This window comes from Arvicanthis niloticus, chromosome 4 (genome assembly GCF_011762505.2).
Source record: "Arvicanthis niloticus isolate mArvNil1 chromosome 4, mArvNil1.pat.X, whole genome shotgun sequence".
Lineage (NCBI taxonomy): Eukaryota > Metazoa > Chordata > Mammalia > Rodentia > Muridae > Arvicanthis > Arvicanthis niloticus.
Window position 1 is genome coordinate 31566091 of NC_047661.1, and position 21651 is coordinate 31587741.

Genomic DNA, 21651 nt, shown 5'->3' on the forward strand with positions numbered 1-21651 from the left:
TTGAGGAGAAAAATAGTCAAAATAATAACAAAAAACAACACGTGGTGTATTGAGCATACAGGAATAAAAGATGGGCATTGTGAGACAAGAATGTGTACATGCATAGAAAGAGAAATAAATTAAGCAAGGACAGATGCCAAAAGGAGCGATACAACTGTGCTATGTAACACTTCATGTGCTCTTCCATAACATTTGACAACCTATCAATATTTTTTTATTTTTAGTTTTCCTTTGAAAATTTTTGCAACACTATCATCAAATAGTCTAGACAGAACATCTTGGTGATTATGTACTTGAATACTTATCTGAAATTTCACCAACTTTAGGCCTTTATAGAAAATGCAATAATGCTGTTTTCAATGATGTTACCAAACATACTGTACATTCTAATAATAACATTACTTAATAAAGTATTTTCAAATTTACTATAAACTGTATAGAAAATAAAAGAGATATCTACTTATACTTCATTATATTGTATTATTGAAACAAAATATTTAAGTTTCCATAACTTACATAACAAAAGTTTATTTCACTCATAATGTTGGTAGTTAGCATTCTGGATGCCTACTTTTTAGTGGGCCTCTTATCTTAATCAATCAGTACAAAGAAAGAAACTGACCATGTCTTCAAAGGAAAAGAATGTGGGTGACTTCACTTTATAAGGAATTCAGAGTATGAAAATGGCACAACTTCTTCCCAATGGTGGTGCCCTCTAGCTTAATTACCACAACACAAGGTAGTAAGCTTCAAGGGCTTAAATTTTCAAGAGATAATTTTATACCATATCTACACAATAATATTTCCTTACTCCTCTATGTGGTTTCATATACATAACCACTTCACATGTGGAATACAAATAAAAGCTGCTATGAATATACTTGCATAAGACCTGGGAGGGGAAATGAATGGTAGAATAATAGTTTGTTTGCTATTTTTTAATGCTTTGCATTTTAGAACAAGTAAGTAATGAAACAATGAAACATTTCCCTAGAGTGCATGAGGCCATAAGGTTGGTCACATATCACACACACACACAGAAAGAGAGAGAGAGAGACGGAGACAGAGACAGAGACAGACAAAGAAATAGAGACAGAGAGAAACAGAGACATGGGGTATGGAGGGAAAACAAATAGAAATAAATCTTAAAAGAAAGTTTTATGGTAACAATATATTTGAGGCATAAATCATAGCTGCAACTATTTCTATTGAAAAACAGGACATAGCAATTATATATATATATATATATATATATATATATATGTGTGTGGTGTGCTTTTTTAGATTGTGTGATATAAAATAATAAATTAATAATACTTTGGAAATTAACCTTGCAGCTGTACAGTAGAAGAAGGTTTATTCCTATCACCTTAATATACACACAGGTTAAGTCCTATTATAAGTCTCATTTCCATCTCATCAGAATATCAAGAACATGTATATTTAGTTAAACTGACATGTGCAGTCCCATGAGAGAGAATGTATGAAAAAGCGTAATGGAGGACTTGGATTATCACGATGAATATATCTGGAACCTTGAGACAGGGAAGAGTATACTTTTAAAAAATACATACTTGGCTCAGAAGTTGATAGTAATTGTGTAATTGGTTATCTTCATAAATCCTAGTACAAAACTGATAGGTAAAAAGGGTGATAAATTATATATAGAAGTCTAAAAAAAACATTCAAAATACTTTCAATAATTGGTGAGAAAATAGTGATTGCTTAAAATGGAAATTCATACCTGGCACACAAATGTAGTGTGTAGCTTTTCTGACCCTGTTTTAATGTTCTGGGAATGGGCAGCACGACCAGCCCTCACCCAGAGAATATTGAATCCTTGGATGAAACACACACACACACACACACACACACACACACACACACACACACACACACACATCTATATTACTCAGTTTCATCCTGTCTTATTGGGCTCAATTTCTGGGCACTACTAATCTCCCACAGCTAGTGTGTAATTCCTAATGCTCTTAGCTAAGCACCTCTCAACCTGACTCAGATTCAGTTGTTCAGTTACCTTTAATCCCAGCTCAACATCCTAACCTCCTACATAGAGATCTCAAATAGTTAGTAACCTTTTGTCTTTCTAAAACATGGTGAAAACTCCTTTCTTCTCCCCACTGTGCTGCTAGCTTGACTGTGGGAAACCAAAAGTCCCACCTATTTTTTTCTCCCAGCAGTTGGCCCATGGCTTATTTACTGATAGATCTAGAACAAATTGGGGAACAGGACCATGGCTTCAGAACCACTCCTACACCCAAACTTAGAAATTTGAGGCTAGATGATTATTACATTGAGTGTAGATAACCTTCAGTTGTGTATCAAACATCCGTCTTACAAAACAAGACAGACAAGTCAGCCAGCCAGCCAGACACACACACACATACACACATGTAAACACACATACACACAAACACTCACACACACCAACAAAAACAAGAAAACATTTTTGATATATAGGACACATATAGGCATTTGTATTTGTTACATTTGAAATTATTTTTATTTTGAAAAATATGAGACTATGAATGCCTCATCTCCCCGCTTTTTTCTTCATTCCTCTCATATACCTCTGCTTGCTCTCAAGTAACTTCAAGATGTCTTTTTTTCATTAAGTGTTGTTATAAGCATATATATATATATATATATATATATATATATATATATATATATGTCTGCTTAGTCTGAATGATATTACTTACTTGTATTGATGTTTTCAGGGATAATCATTTGTTATTGGATAGCCTATTGGTTTGGTCTTCAGTGAGGGTGTCTATATTTCTCACACTCAGCATGCTTTACCTGACTTCAGTTCTTTGTGTCAGGCTCAGAAGAGAATCTCTCATTTTATATGTTTATATTTTATATTTTATATGTTTATATGTTTATATGTTTATAGTTTAGACATAACCACATTGTTGTCTTGTTTCTGTCTTGGCACACCATGAACACACCACAATCTATCATTTGCATTTTGGGGAATTTATGTTGAGAAGTGTGACTGGCAGTCTCACTCTTAGCAGTAACAGGTTAGTTCCTGGTAGTTTGTATCTTTGTTTTTATATACCCATGACTCCATTTTCTCCCAACAAAAGATGAGCTTGGTCTATAAAACATTAATGTGTGATATAAAGGTTTTTAACATTTATTAGACTTTTGATGATCAGAAGACCATGTGCAAAATGCAGCATGTAGCAGAAATGGTATTAGTCTTGTCTTCTCCTTCTGTTGTAGCCTGAGATGATGATTGTCTTGATGGTTAAAGAAAATGAAGCAGTGTTTACATTCTGGACAGATATTTCAGCCAACAGGAATGCAGATGGTTATCAGAAACAGCAATGCCAGTTCCAGGAAAGTAGATCTTGGCTCCTCTGTTTCTTTGTGTGCCTAAGGTGGCCAAATAGCAGAGTGGCAGATTGCCATATAACCTCAATATCTGGTTGATGTCAAGAAAAAACACTAATTTTGAGTCTGTCTAACATTTTCTTATGTTAATGCCCAAGATCTTTTACATCTTGGAGCTGAAAGTGAAAGTTCATTTAGCTATTCACTTCTATTTATTTATTTATTTATTGCTTGCTTCTGATAAATTTTTATTCCTTGTACCATGTTATAGCACAACATGCATCTCCTAGAGGTAACAACATAAACAACATTATCAATAGATTATTATTTCTTTTCAACTTCAGGCTATACATAAACATTTTTTCAAGGAGGTTCCAGAGAGTCTCTATACTCTTGACATGTGTTTCATTTCATTTTGTCATTTGCCTTAGTTTTAGAAAATCTTCACTTACAATAGAAGTGTACAAAACAGATATCAAACTACCAATCAGGCAACTATGCAGACTGACATGGTCAAATACCGTGATCCAATAGAAGGTCTAAGTCACCATGGCACACCCACCAGTCAAGGGTTCACTTAAGTCTTTTTAGGAAAGATTCGGATCTGAGTGCTTTAGCTATTCACTTTTAAATTGATGTATCTTCATTTTCTCACACATACAAGGTAGTGAGAAGAGAAATTCAACCTGTGCCTCAATGTTATCTGGTTTTGCAGCTGGAGAAGAAAAAAATAGCCAGTAGTACTTTATAATACTTAGAATCAGACCAGGCCAGGTGTGGTGTAACCTGGCTTTAATTCAGGATTAAAGTGGCAGAGACAGGCAGATCTCTTGAAGGCTAGATGGTTAACATAGTGAAACCCACTCTCAAAAATGAAAAAAAAAAAAAGAAAGAAAGTTAGGAAGAAAGGTAGAAAAGAAGAAAGACATCAATGAGAGGAAAAAAAAAAAGAAAAACAAAGTGTATGATAAATAGTTTTCACAAAATATATTTTTTTATAATAGTTATCTCTATGCAGTCCATGGTGTCAACTTCTATACACATCTAATATACTGGAAACAAAGAAAAAAATTAATACCAAGAATCCATGAAAGAAATAGTTGTTTCTTTGGGATAATCAGCAAAATTGACAAATCCATATCCAAAATAAAGGCAGAGGAAAATATCAAAATTAACAAAGTTAGAAATTAAAAAGTTGAACAATACATGGAAGAAGCCTACAGAATTATAAGGACATACTTATAAAGCTACAGGCCTCCAAATTGTAAAAACTAAAATAATTGTATAATTTCTTTAGTATATACTAAATACCAACATAAAATCAAGGACTGATAAACAATATTGAGATACCAATAACTTCTAGTGATATAGAAACCATGATTAAAATTCTCTCAAGAGTGAAAGCCCAGGGCCTGATGATTTTACTGCAAATTTTTTACCAGATTTTAAAAAAACGAGTTAATGCCATTGTTCCCCAAATTATTGCATAAATAGAAGCAAAATGAACATGACACATTTTATTTCATGAGGCCAAAGTTATCCTCATACTTAAACCACATAAAGACCCAAGAAAGAAAGTTATAGACTAACATCTATTATAATCATAGATGGGAAAATTCTCAATAAAATATGTTCAAACAAATTTCAAGAAGACATCAAGACGGTCATATACCATGATCACATGAATTTCATACTGGAGATGAAGGTCCGGTTCACCATATGTAAATAGATAAATGTAATTCACCATATAAACAATGTTTAAAAAAAAGATATATTGTTAGATGCAGATAAATTCTTTGACAAAGTCCAAAACTCCTACCTAATACAAGTACTAGACAGTTTATAGAAAATAGGAAAAATCCTCAACACAATGGATGCAGTTTTCTAAAAGCAAATACTCAACCCCAACTAAAATGGAAAGAAACTCAAACCAATTTCATCAAATCAAGAAGTTTTCCACTCTCCCCATACTTATTCAATATAAAAGGAATAAATTGTCCTGAGCCAGACTGACTCCATGACAGGCTATAAACTAGCAGTTTAGGAGACCAGCCTTAACTTTCTACTTCCCAGAATTGGTTAAGTCAATTCCTGGAATAACCACAGGTTTATGTCAAGAGGTACCCATCCCCAGCTGGCAAAAGGAAAGTCAGCCAAGCTTGTAGCCATGTGGTCAATAGCTAACTCTCCTTTGCATAAAGCAAGAATAGTTATTCTAAATCAGTATCACCCAACCCCCCAGAAATAGAGCCTACTAATCAAGATATAGATCACCTCACCTACCCCTCTCTAATTTTTCTCTTTTTGGGCTTTAAAAATCAATCTGATAATTCAGTTGGGGTTCTTCCATCTTGATGAAATTGATCCTCTGCATGCATGAATTTGTTCAATAAGCACTCTTTCCTTTTGCATACTATTTTATTCTGAAATATCATTCTTTGGTGATTTGTAGACCCTAACAAATATAATACTTGAAATCTCAACTAAAGCAATGGGATAGCTGAAGGATTTCAACGGAATAAAAACTGGAATGGAAGAAATATATATATATATTATAATATATATATATATTATATTATATATATTATATATATTATATATATACATTATATATAATATATATAATATATATATATTATATATAATATATATATTATATATATTATATATCCCTTATATATATTATATATATATTATATATATCCCTTATATATATACTATATATATATATATATATATATATATATATCCCTTATAATTGTACAGAGTAACCATTACAGCTGATAAACTCTTTCATTAAGGTAGCTGGGTACAAAATTAACTCACAAAAATAAGAAACCATCCTATATTCAGAATACAAAGGGAATGAGAAAGAAATCAGGGAAATAACAACTTTCAACAAAAGCCTCAAATAATATCAGATATCCTATGGTAACTCTAATAAAGAAAGTGAAAAACTTGTATGATAAACACTTCGAGACATTGAAGAAATAAATTGAAGCAAGTATCGGAAAATAGATCTTCCATTCCTGTGGTGGTTTGAATATGCTCGGCCCAGGAAATGGCATTGCTTGGAGGTGTGGACTCATTGGAGTACATGTGGCCTACTTGCAGGAAGAATGTCACTGTGGGCATGCACTTAAAAATTATCATCCTAGCTGTTTGAAGGACACTCTTCTTCTAGTGACCTTCAGATGAACTTGTAGAATGTTCAGCTCCTCCTGCACCATGCTTACCTAGAAGCTGCCATGCTCCTACCTTGATGATAATGGACTGAACCTCTGAACCTGTAAGCCAGACCAAATTAAATATTTTCTTTATAAGAGTTTGCTTTGTTAATGGTGTTTTGTTTTCACAGCAGTAAAACCCTAACTAAGACAATTTCCATGGACCTAATATGATTAATACAGTAAAAATGGTCATCCTATCAAAAGCAATTGGCAGATTCAATGCTATACAGTTCAAAATCCCAAGAAAATTCTTCACAGCTCATAAAAGGACAATTGTCGGTGTCCTATGGAAACCTCAACTCTCATCCATCTAACACTAAAAATAAATAAATAAAATAATCCTGAATAATAAAAGAACTTCTGAAGCCATCACTATCCCTGACTTCAAGTTGTACTGAAGAGCTATAGTAATAAAAACAATATACCATCGGTACAAGAACAGGCATATTGATCAATGGAATCAACTTGAATACCTAGGCAAAAATCCACAAATCCATGGACACCTTGTTTTCAATAAAATAGTCGGAAACACATTGTGGGAAAAGACAGTACCTTCAAGCAATTGTGCTTGTCACCTGAATAGTTGTATATAGAAGAATTCAAATTAATCTACCCTGACAAAAATATCAAGAGAAAACTCAAGTCCAAATGGATCAAAGACATCAACATAAACCTAGATGTACTGCACACAATAAAAAAGTGGGGAATAACCTTTACCACATTTGCATAGCACTAGGTTTTCTAAATAGCATTTCATCATTAGCACAGTCACTAAATACACACTTAATTAACGGATCCTCACAAAACTGAAAAGCTTCTGTACAGCTAAAGATATATTCAGACCAAGTGGCAGTGTACAGAAGAGGGAAATAATTTTTTGCAAATACAAGTCCTATAGACAGCTAATATTCTTAAAGTAGAAAAAATAAAAAGAAACTAAATCAAAAACACAAATAACATAAATAAAAATGGTTTTATCTGGTTTAGAGATAAAACCAGATAGTTCTCTAAAGATGAATCGTAAAAGGCACTGAAACACTTAAAGACATTATCAAAAGCATCCTTAGTCATCAGGGAAATGCAAATCAAAACAAATTTGGATTTTAACCTATATCCATCAGATTTTGGAAATCAATAAACAAGAAACAGCTCATGTTGCCAGGATGTAGAGTAAGAGGGTCACTCATTCATTAATGGTGGGACTATAAATTATTACAAACACAATGGAAATCAGTGTGTTGGCTCTTAAGGGTGATGGATACACTCCCTTAAGATATACATGGAGATTCAGGTATACTATTCTTGGGCATACACCAAAAGACCATTTTTCATACCACTAAAACACATGTACGACATGTTCTTTGTGACTCTAATCATAATAGCAAGAAATTATAAACATCAAAATGAACCTCATCGGAAGAATGGATTAAGAAATTGGCCGGGTGGTGGTGGTGCACGCCTTTAATCCCAGCACTTGGGAGGCAGAGGCAGGCGGATTTCTGAGTTTCAGGACAGCCAGGGCTACACAGAGAAACCCTGTCTCGAAAAACAAAACAAAACAAAAAAGAAAGAAATTGTTATACATTTACACAAAAGAGTATCACTCAGTCACTAAAAAAAAAAAAAAATCAAATAATGAAATTCACAGACAAATGGATTGAAATTTAAAATAATCATCCTAAGTGACTTAAGGTCCACTCCAGAATATGGATGTATACTCAACACCGCTTGTGTGGATACGGACCTGGGACAAGATAGCTCCAGAATATGGATGTATACCCAACACCGCTTGTGTGGATACGGACCTGGGACAAGATAGCTCCAGAATATGGATGTATACCCAACACCGCTTGTGTGGATACGGACCTGGGACAAGATAGCTCCAGAATATGGATGTATACCCAACACCGCTTGTGTGGATAAGAACCTGGGACGAGACAGCTCACACACACGTGCCCTCATTAATCTAATTTAATTTATTATTAGAAGCCTCTTTAGTGCAAGAAAGAAAGGGGGTGGAATTGGACTATCTGGAGTTATGGAAGAACTTGGAGGAAGACAGGTCAATCAGGATATTATGTGATAATACATCTATTTTCAACAATAATTTTAAAAATAAAAAGATAAAAGGATAAACTTTAAATATAATTCTTTGTTTGATCTGTACCCCATTTTTTATTTATTTATTTATTTTTGTTTTGTTTTGTTTTGTTTTTCGAGACAGGGTTTCTCTGTATAGCCCTGGCTGTCCTGGAACTCACTCTGTAGACCAGGCTGGCCTTGAACTCAGAAATCTGCCTGCCTCTGCCTCCCAAGTGCTGGGATTAAAGGCGTGCGCCACCACTGCCCGGCTATTTGTTTTTTTGTAGTCTATCTTTTGATTTCTTTATAAGTTTTGGATATTAGTCCTCTATAAGGTTCAGGGTTAGTAACAATCTTTTCCCAATCTTTAGATTGCCATTTAGTCCTATTGACAGTTTCCTTTGCCTTACAGAAGCTTTTCAGATTCGTAAGGTCCCATTTATCAATTACTGATTTTAGAGCCTGAGCCATTGGGGTTCTGTTCAGGAAATTTTCCCATATGCCAATGACTTTGAGGCTCTTTCCTATTTTCTCTTCTACTAGATTCAGTGTATCTGGATTTATGTTGAGGTCCTTGATCCACTTGGAATTTAGCTTTGTGCAAAGTGATAAATATGGATCTATTTTCATTCTTCTACATGCAGACTGCCAGTTAGACAAGCATCATTTATTGAAGATGCTTTCTTTTTTCCACTCTGTGCTTTTGGCTTCTTTGTCAAAAATCAAGTGTCCATACATGTGTGAGATTATTTCTAGGTCTTTGATTCTATTCCATTGATCTACCAGTCTGTCTCTGTGCCAATAACATGTTGGGTTTTTTTAATTCTTTTTTTTTTTTTAACGTTTCAGCTATTAACTTTATTCAAATAAATAGGTTTATCTGGCACTTTATTTTTTTTTATCTTTAATCTTTTTTACAGTCCAGTAGATATCCCCTACCCATTCTTCCTGCTGTTGAGGGAGATATTTAAAAGTGGCTCCCAATCTTGCTTGTTATTTAGCCGCCATCTTCCCGACTAGACAAGGCCTGTGGCCACAAGTTGCAGTGGTGTATTTTCACCACAGCTTGGCTCAGGCCGCTGGCTAAGGCAGCCAAAGACACTGGCCCTGCCATCCATGAGACGCCAGTGTGGGAGATGGCTCTGCTAATCTTCTACACTGTCTCCACAAGGCTGGGCTGAGCCTAGACCATCCTGTCATTCTTACAGTACTTGGTAGAAATGATACTCTAATGCTTAAAGATTAACCAAAGGCTTTATATGTTTGATAACGCTCAATTAAAAAGATGCTCGCACAATTAGAAGTGTTTCCCATTATTTAACCTAGATATAAGTTGTTACCCAGGACTGCTCCCAATACATGTGAGGTTCTCTATCACTCCTCCATCTCTGGTCCTCCCTAGCTTCTTCTCTTTCTTCTCCTTACTCCTCCTCTTCCTCTCCTTACTCCTTCCACCTTAAATCCTCCCAACTTGTTGGTAAGTATGCCACTACAGCCCTCTGACAGTTCCTCATCCCATTCCTCCTGCCCTAGTCTCCAAGAGGATGCTCCCACACCCCTGCAACCCCCACACCCCACCAGGTTTTCCCGATCCCTGGGGCCTCAAGTCTCTCAAAGGCTAGTTACATTTTCTCTCATTAAAGCCAGACCAGGCAGTCCTCTGCTGTATATGTGTTGAGAGCCTCAGACCAGCTAGTTTATGCTGCCTGGTTGGTAGATCAGTGTCTGAAAGATATTGGGGGTCCAGGTTGGTTGAGACTTCTGGTCTTTTGATGGGGTTGCCCTCCCCCTCAACTTCTTCCACACTTTCCCTAATTCAATCACAGGGGTCTCTGAATTCAAATCCTTAGTTGGGTTTAAGTATCTACTTCTGTCCTAGTTAGCTGCTTGTTGGGCATCTAGGAGAGCACCCATAATAGGCTCCTGTCTGGAAGTATATCATAGCATCAATGTCAGGTCTTAGAGTCCCCCCTTGAGATGGGTCCCAATTTGGGCCAGTCATTGGACCTCTTTTCTTCAGTCTCTTCTCCATTTTTGTCTTTGAAATTCTTTTAGAAAAGAACAATTCTGAGTTAGTTTTTTAGTGGGATGGCAACACTTCCCTCTCCCCACTGTTGTGCATTTCATCTATAAAGTCCCTCCTTTTGAGTCTTGAGATTCTCTCACCTCTTAGGTCTCTGGTACATTCTACAGAGAATGTACCAAATCACACCCATCCCACCTTCTACCTTGCACCTCCCAAGCTTGTATATTTCCATTCATTCTGCTGGCCTTTGGAGCATCACTCCTGATCCCTCCCTTAGTACCTGATCATGTTCCCCCTTTCCCCTTCTCCTTAGCCCCTTCCCACTCATACCCAATTCCCTTCCTCCCTCTGCTCTCTGCTTTCTTCTCCCTCCCAAGTGAGATTGAAGCATCCTTACTTGGGCCCTTCGGCTTGTTAACCTTTTTGAGTCCTGTGATTGTGTCCCAGGTATTCTGTAGTTTGGCTAATATCCACTTATTAGTGAATAAATACCATGCATATCCTTTTGGATCTGAGTTACCTCATTCAGAATCTAGTTACATCCATTTACCTATAAAATTCATGATGTTCTCATTATTAATAGCAGAATAATATTCCATTGTGTAAATGAACCACATTTTCTGTATTTACTCTTCTGTATTGGGACATCTGGGTTGTTTCCAGCTTCTGGCTATCACAAATCCGGCTGTTAAAAACATACTGGAACATGTACCCTTGTGTGCCCAGAAGTGGTATAGCTGGTTCTTCAGGTAGATCTATTTCCAGTTTTCTGAGGAACATCCATATTGATGTCCAGCGTGGTTGTACCAGTTTGCAATCCCACCAGCAATGGAAGAGTGTTCCACTTCCTGACATCCTTGCCCACATTTGCTGTCACCTCAGTTTTTGATCTTAGTCATTCTGATTGGTATAAGGTGAAATCTCAGAGTCACTTTGATTTGTGTTTCCTTGATGAGAAAGCATTTTGAACATTTTTAAAATTCTTCTCAGCTCTTAGAGATTCCTCTGTTGTGAATTATTTGTTTAGTTCTATATCCCATTCTTTGATTGTGTTGTTCGATTTTTTTAGAGGCTAGCTTCTTGATTGGTTTATATATTTTAGAGACTATCCCTCTGTCAGATATAGGCTTAGTGAATATTTATTCCCAATATAGAAGTTGACAATTTGTCCTATTAATAATATCTTTTGTCATACATAACGTTTTAAGTTTTATGAGATCCTATTAATTGATTGTTGATCTTAGAGTGTTCAGCTCTTGGTGTTCTGCTCAGAAAAATTTCCCTGTGCCAATGAATTTTAGGCTCTTTTCCACTTTCTCTTCTATTAATTTCAGTATGTCTGGTTTTATGTTGAGGTCCTTGATCCTCTTGGACTTCAGCAGGGTGTCAAATGTGTATCTATTTTCATTTTTCTGCATAGCAACTACCAGTTAGACCAGCACCATTTATTGAAGATGCTTTCTTTTTTTCATTGTAGATTTTTGGCTTCTTTGACAAAGAACAATTGTCCATAAGTGTGTGGTTTTATTTTTGAGTCTTCAATTCTATTTCACTGATCAATCTCTCTGTCTGTACCAATACATACCATGCTGGTTTGTTTGTTTGTTTGTTTGTTTGTTTGTTTGTTTTTTTTTTATCATTATTGTTATGTAGTATATGCTGAGGTCAGGGAAGGTGATTCCCCCAGAAGTTCTTTTGTTGTTGAGACTTCTTTTTGCTATCCCAGGTTTTTTGTCTTTCTATATAAAGGTGAGAATTTCTCTTTCTGTGTCTTTGAAGAACTGTGTTGGAATTCTGATGGTGATTGCATTGAATCTGTAGAGTGCTTTTGGTAAGATGGCCATTTTCACTATGTTAATCCTACCTATCCATCAGTATAGAGAATCTTTCTAAGTTCTGAGGTCTTCTTTGATTTCTTTCTTCAGAGATTTGAAGTTCTTGTCTTACAGATCCTTTACTTGCTTGGTTAGAGTTACACAAATTTACGTTATTTGTGCCTATTGTATGGGTGTTGTTTCTATAATTTCTTTCTCAGCCTGTTTATTATTTGTATAAAGGAAGGCAAATGATTTTGTTTGAGTTAATTGTATATCTACCTACTTTGTTGAACTTATTTATCACCTGCAATCATTCTATGGTTGGAAAAGAGATGATTTCAAGTTAAGTTTGTCCAGTTCAGTGAGAGAAAATTTAACAAAATGATGAAGTAAGTGCTTTACACAAAGTTCCAGAGATACAGCAGAACAAATTGAAGAAAAAGTTTGCATTTAAACTAAACTGTTTTATCCAGCATCAAACCATGTAAAATACTTCATATACTTAATAGCATCTAGTAGCATCTACATGGACATCTATGTAAACAAATTAGCAGTATCCCTGTGTTCAATCTGAGATACCACAACAGAGAAAAGGGTTACAACCAAGATAAAGGGAAATATTTTCTAATATTGTAGATACTGTCAGAGATTTAAGCTTTCAAGATAAAATTAACATGGTAGAAATTTAAGTAGCTATTGATCTGTAAACATTATTTTTGTCCAATGACACAGACGTCAATAAAACCAATATACCATAGTTCTGAAATATACCTTTGTTTGTCATTATATTGGAGTATGTCTTCTCATTTATAATTTTGGCAAATAATGATGGCTGTATAAGTAAAAAACCTTAAGAAAACCAAACTAGTAACCAACAAATAAACCCAGTGAGTTCGCCTACAAGTAAAAGTATTTTAATTAATGGCAAATACATCAGAGATAAGACATGGAGTAATAACATCAGAAGAATGAAAATATTCAAAAAATCTTAAGGATATAGAATGTCTAAAAGAAACATAACAGGAGAAAATAAGAAGAGAGAGAGACTGATCTACATATGAGGTCCAATTTAAGTAATTATTCTAGACTATTATTTTTAATAATAAGTAAATAACTACAAAGTAAGTTAAATAGTTAAGTAAAAGATATTTGAATATATCTGTGTATTATTTTAGATAAATGTACTTCTGATAGCTTACTGTGCTGTTTAGATAAATGGAAAAAATGATTCGGGTAATTCCCACATATTCAAACAGAGGAAAAAAAATAAACATGATGAATTAAGTTGCTTACACTAATCCCCAGATAGAAAGCTGATTAAGCTAAAGAAAAGGTTTCCATTAAATAGGATAAGTCATTCTATACAACAAACATTTTAGTCCTTTGACCAGCAATTATGAATTGCTTCTTATCAGGTATTGATTTATGTTGACTTCTTTATACAATAAAACTTAGGTGGTTTCAGGATCAGAATCTAAATACATATAATATTTATTTAGAAGAGAGGGATTTGATAAGGAAATATTATACATTCTGAATGAGAAGTTGAATGCAGTTAATAGGATTACAAGATCAATGCAAAACAACAACTCTCATTTTTTTTTAAATTTCATCCATACAATACATCTCAACCACAGTTTTCTTCCCTCCATTCCTTCCAGTGTCATATCATGTGTCTCCCCATGGCTATCCTTCTCTCTCAGATTCACCCCTCCTTTATTTATGTTCAGAAAAGAGCAGGCTACCCAGTGATATCAACCAAACATGACATTAAAAGATGCATTAAGTGACACAGTAGATTTTAGAAATGCCATGGAGCAGTCTGGCTAACTACCTGGACTACCCGCCATGTTCCTGCACTAAAAGCGGCCAGAGGTCAAGAGCACCCCAAGAGACATTACTGTGGCTGCTGCTTCCATTAATCAGCTCCATAGAAACTATGCCCCAAAGCATGGATCTTGGGCCAATACCGTCACCCTATGGTTCTCTGCTAAGCCCCAGACAATACCCTCCATGCTAGCGGTACCCAGTAAAATGAAGACTCATAAAGCTTAACAATTATCCAATGGATTTATATATTTGGAAATGTTCAATAAACAAGATGCCCACACAATTACAATTGTTACCCAATATCTAACCTTTTGATAAGTTTAATTACTCAAGATTCCTAGAGACATGGATGTCTGCCTCCATTTCTTCTCCTCTCTTCTCCTCCTCCTTTTTCCTCCTTTTTCTTTTCCTCCCAACTCTCCACTCCACCTACCCCTTCCACTGCCCAATTACTGAGCTCCACTGCAAATACAATGTGGCAGAAAAATATCCTGCTACATTAAGAATAGGTACAAGCCTTCATATTGAGGCTGGATAAAGCAACTGAATAGGCAGAAAAGGGTCACAAGAGCATGTTGAACAGTCAGATATTACCCTATTTCCACTGTCAGGAGTCCTCCAACACCTCAAACTAAGCAAGCCCAGAACATATGTGGAGGACCTAGTAAATACCCATGTAGGCTCTGTGATTGCCATTTCAGTCTGTGTGAGCCTCTATGAGCCTTTGCTTAATTGATTTTGTGGGCTGTGTTCTCATGATATTCTTGTCCCTTCTGGCTCCTACAGTCTTTCCTTCCCCTCTTCCACAGGGTTTATTGAGCTGCACCTAATATTATCTCATCTTAACTGAAATAGAGTACAGTTTATTCTTTATGAATTTTGAGTGACCATAAGCCAGATACACAAATTTAGTTTACTCCAAGTTCCATGTTTCAATAAAGAAATAGTTTCAAAGTTTTATAGGACAAATAGAGTCATAAAACCCACATTAGTGTGTACATGAGAGAATCATCTACATATTATATGAAGATGGCATAAGGGTTTCTATAAGAAGAAGACTCAACTGATGACATTCTTAGGTTTTGACTTGGTAAAAGCTAGTGGTCTGCTAAGCTAAAAATTCACAAAGGCTTTATAACTGTTAATCACAAGGTGTTTGTTCCCAAACACGTGTAGCAAGAAGTGGTTATTTAGGAGAACCAGGACTTAGCCCAAGATAAGGTAATTAGGTCTAGAAATGCAACATTCCACTCTCTCCTGTCCTGAAATTCTAATCAATTAGTCTCTGCAGACACGCTTCATATAAAGAGTTCTCATTCACACAGGAATGGATAGTGAGGCAGTTTAAACTATTACACAGAGAAATTAGTTGACATCTCATTATGAAATGGAGCTATGAGCAAAATCACAAGAAGGAAGTAAACTATAATTAATAGATTAGAACAGAATCCCAGGCAAGGTAATAGAGAAGCTAAATCTATAAATTACAACATGCTTGGAATGTAAGAGGAAGCTCAGTGAGACTGACTTGCAGTGAAGAATGGGCATACTACATAAATCAATATTTCCTGCTAATGTTTTAGTCTCCTCAGCTGAGCACCTATACAGCTGTGCTATACGTGTCCTGGATCTTACTTCTCAGCACTGTGGAGAAAGCTATCAGAAGACCTTCACTAGTTCAGCAAACCACCTTCAGCTGGGATTTCTAAAATGCTTTTGAAGGATTGCTTCCACATTTTTACATTTTTTCAATAGGAAGTCACTTTCCATTCAAACTCACTGTGTACAAAAAGTTTTTAAAAACTCAATGTACTATAGTTTGTATTTATTTTCCTCACTAGGTCCAAATAGTTTCTCTCTAGGTATCAGCTACATATAATGGATTTTTAAAGGCCTTGGAAATTAAACTCCACATGAAAATCTCACTTCTTATATTTTTTTTCTCTCACACACATTTTCCTTCTTATGTGAAGTATGAACATACACACCAGAAAATAGAGCATATTCTGAATTATGTCTTCCAAAAGCACCGTATGCTTTTCCCAGCATCATTGGCTGAGTAGACTTGGCAGTGGGAAATATTTTGGCAGAGTTGAGGTATGAAATCCTTCTTGCTTTTTAGTATGGGCCAAATGGGTGAACAGCTGGGAGCTCCCTGCCCTGCAGAAGGCCATGCATAGAAGAACAAGTCATTGGCAGAGTTACAGCAAATCTGAGGAATTCTTTTACTTGTACTCCTTGGCATAGATAAAGCAAACAAAATATCCTGAAATGCATTAAAGTTAATGTTTTTGTCATAATTTTAAAAATTCTTCAATTTGTGTATTTTACTTCATATAGTAAACCTAACACCAAAAAGAAAACAGAATACTTAAATAACACTTACATTTGATACATATGTTCTCAGCCAAAGTATTTGACTATACCTTATGTTTATTATAATTTACTTTAGTTTAAAGTTATGGAATAAAATAAAATTAAGAAAGATCTACTTTAGGATTTAATAGAAATCTTTGTAGATTCTCAACTGTATATTTATATATGACAAATTGATGATGCCTATACATGTACATTAAATACACAAAACAATGTATTTATTTTGTGTTATGATTCTATTTTTCTTTTTATATCTATATAATTTTCATTTTATGTCTAATCAATTGAAATCATTACATATTTTGAAAGATATCTCAACTGCATTATAACTTTATTCATGTAAGTCCTATGTATTCTATACTCCTTAATGATTCTTTAATATTCTAAAACCTCATAGTTTTTAATTATATAATTAGTTTTATTTAAAACTAATTATATTTATAATTTAGCAAATTTATATTTGCTAAATTATAAATATATTTATATGTACTTATAATTAAATAATTTAAAAATATTAATAATTTCTAAATTATTAATATAATCAAAATTAATAATAATTATTAAAATTAATTAATTAATAATTAATAAAATTATTGATAATTTTTAAAATTATTAATATAATTAAAAATTAATAAAAATTAAAAACATGTATTTATGATTTAGCAAAAATATAGTTAAAACAGCAGAAGGAATTTTGGTAGTAAATATGTTAAATAATCTTTTAATATTTAATTTCTGTGTTCCATTGCAGTGTAACCAACTGTGCAGTTTTCAGACATCAAATGTAATTCTAAGCCTATGCAGTGTAATTATGATAAAGACGTAAGATAGTAGGCTACATAGATCAGAGTTTTAATAAAAACATATATGTAATCAAGATGGCTGATGTGTTTTGAGAAAAATGATATCTCACAAAACCAAGAGGAGTATCTGAGAACATATATCTCAAATGTAGGTGTTAAAGTTAAGTATTGTGTTTTCTTTTTCAGTGATAGATTTACTATATTAAGTAAGATACACAAATTGAAAGAATTTTTAAAATGTTCTTGACTAATTGGAGCAATATATCACTTTACACTGAAATTCCTTCATTGGATCTACTTTCTAGTGCCAGTTTAGTAACAAGTAATTGTATGGGAGACTTCCATTCTTGTTTTGGATCAGGTTATGGTTTCATAATGTAACAATTATTTAAAGCAATACATGAGTAAAATTTAATTATTCTCTCTACAATAATGTAGCCATTGAGGTTACATGGAGTAAAAAGCACAGATACAATATCAATAAAAATGAACTTCAAAGGCTATGAGTTAAGAGAGAGAGAGAGAGAGAGACAGACAGACAGACAGACAAAGAAAGAATGTTAAAATAGGCAAGGAAAAAAGTATATAACATATAAAGGCAGACCTATCAGACTTGCAAATGATTTTTTCAACACAGATTCTAAAATCTAGAAGGGCCTGGACATATATATTGAAAACTCTAAAAAAACCCACAGACGCTAACGTAGAATACTATTCCCAGCAAAATTCTCAATTACCTCAGATGGAAAAAACAAAATACTTTAAGACAAATTCAAAATTAAAGAATATCTATCCACAAATCCAGTCCTACAGAAAATACTTGACGGAAAACTTCATATCAAGAGGATAACTACATCTAAAGAAATAAATAATTTCATACCAGCAAAAACATGGAAAGAATGCACACACAAATGAACTGATTATTAATATCTCTCAACATTAATAGATTCAATTTCCCAGTAAAAAGCCAGAGGCTAAGAGAATAGATGTGAAAAACAGGATTCATCATTCTACTGCATACAAAAACCACATCTCAGCAATAAAGATAGACATTACCTGAGAGTAAAGGGTTGGAAAAGTTTTCCAAGCTAACAGACCCAACAAGAAAACTAGAGGACATTTCATACTCATCAATGTAAGGTACCAAGATAAATCTCAATTATGAACATCTATGCCTCAAATACAAGAGCACCCACATTTGTAAAAGAAACATTACTAAAGCTTAAAGTCCCATACATTATTCGTGGGAGACCTCAACATGCCACTGTCACCAATCAACAGTTTATGCAGACAAAAAATAATAAAAATAATGAAAGAAAGAGTGATTTTGAATCAAATGGACCTAACAAGCATCTATAGAATATTTCACCAAAATACAAAAAGAATATATTTTCTTCTCAGCACCTCATGGATCTTTTTTCCAAAATGTACCATATAATTGACCACAAAGCAAGTCCCAACAGATACAAGAAAACAGAAATAATGCCTTGTATCTTATCAGACCACCATGTATTAAAACTTGACTTTAACAAGAACAGAAACACCAGAAACCCTACATACCTATGAAAGCTAAACAACTCTCTACTCCATGATTTCTGGGTGAGGGAAGAAATAAAGAAAGTAAGTAAAGATTTTCTAGAACTCAATGAAAATGAAGACACAACACACTCAAATTATGGGATATAATGTAATCTGTGCTATGTGGAAAGTTCATAGAGCTAAGTGTGTCCATAAAGAAATGAGAAAGTTCTCATACCAGCAATTTAAAAGTACTCCTGAAAGCTCTAGGAAAAAAAAAAAAAAAAAAAAAAACTAACTAAACACACAAAGAAAGGTGGAAGACAGTAAATAATCAAAGCCAGAGCTGAAATCAACTTTAAACAAAGAAAACAAAACAAAGAATCAATAAAACAAAGAGCTGGTTCTTTGAGAAAATCAATAAAATAGACAAATCCTTACCCAAACTAACAAAAGATACAGAGAGACAGTATCCAATTATACAAAATCAGAAATGAAAGGACAGACATAACAACAGACAACAAAGAAATTCAAAGAATCATTATGTCTAACTTCAAAAGCCTATAGTCCACAAAATTGTAAAATCTTAATAAAGAGGATGATTTTTCCAAACATTAAATACTACTTTAATTTCCAAAGTTATATGAATTCCAGGCAAACTATTTAAACAGACCTATAACTTCTAAAGAAATATAAGCTTATTACAAGTCTTCTGAGGGGGGAGGAACAGCCTAGAACCAGATGGTTCTATTATAGAATTCTACCATACCTTCAAAGAAGAGTTAATACCAATACTCCTCAAACTATTCCACAAAATACAAAGAGAGGGAACACAGCAAAACTCATTCTATGGTGCCAGAATCACCATGATGCCTAAACCACAAAATGACTCTGAAAAGAATGAAAATTTCAGACCAACTTCTCTTATGGAACACTGATGTTAAAAATAAAATACTCACAATCAGAATTCAGGAACACATCAAAACATCATCCTCCATCATCAAGCAGGCCTCATAATAAGGATGCAGGCATGGTTTAATATACAAAAATACATCAATGTAACCCACCATATAAATAAATAAAAGAAAATAAAACACATGAACATCTCATTAGATGACAAAAAGTCCTTTGACAAAATCCAACACCCCATCATGTTAAAAGTCTTAGAAACATCAAGGATAAAAGGCACATACCTAAACATAATAAAAGCAAGTCAATAGAAAAAAATCAAGTCAAATAGAAAGAAACTTAAAATAATTCTAATGGTATCAGGGACAAGATAAAGCTACCTATTTTCTCCATATCTATTCAATATAATATTTGATATTCTGGCTAGAGCAATAAGACAACAAAAGGAGATGAAAAGGATACAAATTGAAAAATAAGTCAAAGGATGTCCATTTGAGAATGATATGACAATATACATGAGTCATCCCAAAAATTCTACCAGACAATTCCTATATTTGATTAACAAATTAACTAAAATAAATTAGTAGCCCTTTTATACAGGGGATAAGTGAGCAGAGAAAGAAATTAGGGAAACAACACCCTTTACAATAGCCAAAAATAATGTAATACACCATGGTATAAGTCTAACCAAACAAGGGAAAGACCTATATGACAATAACTTCACGTCTCTGAAGAAAGAAACTGAGGAAGATATCAGAAATTGAAAAATCTCCAATGCTCATTCATCAGTAGGATTACCAAGTCCAAGTGGATTGAGGAGCTCAACATAAAATCAGATACACTAAATAGCATAGAAAAAGAAAGTAAAGAACACGGATGACTCAGGCTCTAAGAGCAATTGATAAATGCAACCTCATGAAATTGAAAAGCTTCTATAAGGCAAAAAACATGGTCAATAGGACAAAGCAACAGTGTATGGATTGGGAAACCATCTTTACTATTCCTACATCTGACATAGAATAATATACAAAATATTTAATGGACTTAAAAAAATTAGACAACACAAATATTCCAATTTTAAAAAATGGGGTATGTTGGGAGCCAACTTTAGCAGAAAGCGGATAGATCAACTTTGCAGCCATCTGGAACCATATACCCTGATGAAAGACTTGGTTGTCAAAAGCCTGTAACAGCTGAAGCACACTCTGATATCCCACATATTTTGTGTTGCTGTTTACTGCCCCCAGCTGCAAGGTGCACATGGTGGCCATGCCTGCAAGGCATGCAGTTCACGTGCTGTCCACGTGCTATCTACACCATACATGCTTATAAGGCGCATGTGCTATCCACGCCTGCAAGGCAAGGCATTGCGGTGCACGTGCTGTCCACGCTATAGGCGCCTGTAAGGCTTACGTCATATCAACACCTGCAAGGCACGTGGTATCCACATGCCTACAAGGCACGTGGCAAAAGCGTATAAATACCTCAGAATTCCCTTCAATAAACGAGACTTGATCAGAATCTCTGTCTTGTCTCCATTCATCGTGTCTCTTCCCCTTTATCCCCACTCTCTCTCTCACGCTAGACCCTGACCCTCAGACCGGAACGGGCAGTGCGGGCTGCAACAGGGGTATAGAGCTAAACAGAGAATGCTCAACAGAGAAATGTCGAGTGACAGAGAGGCACTTACAGAA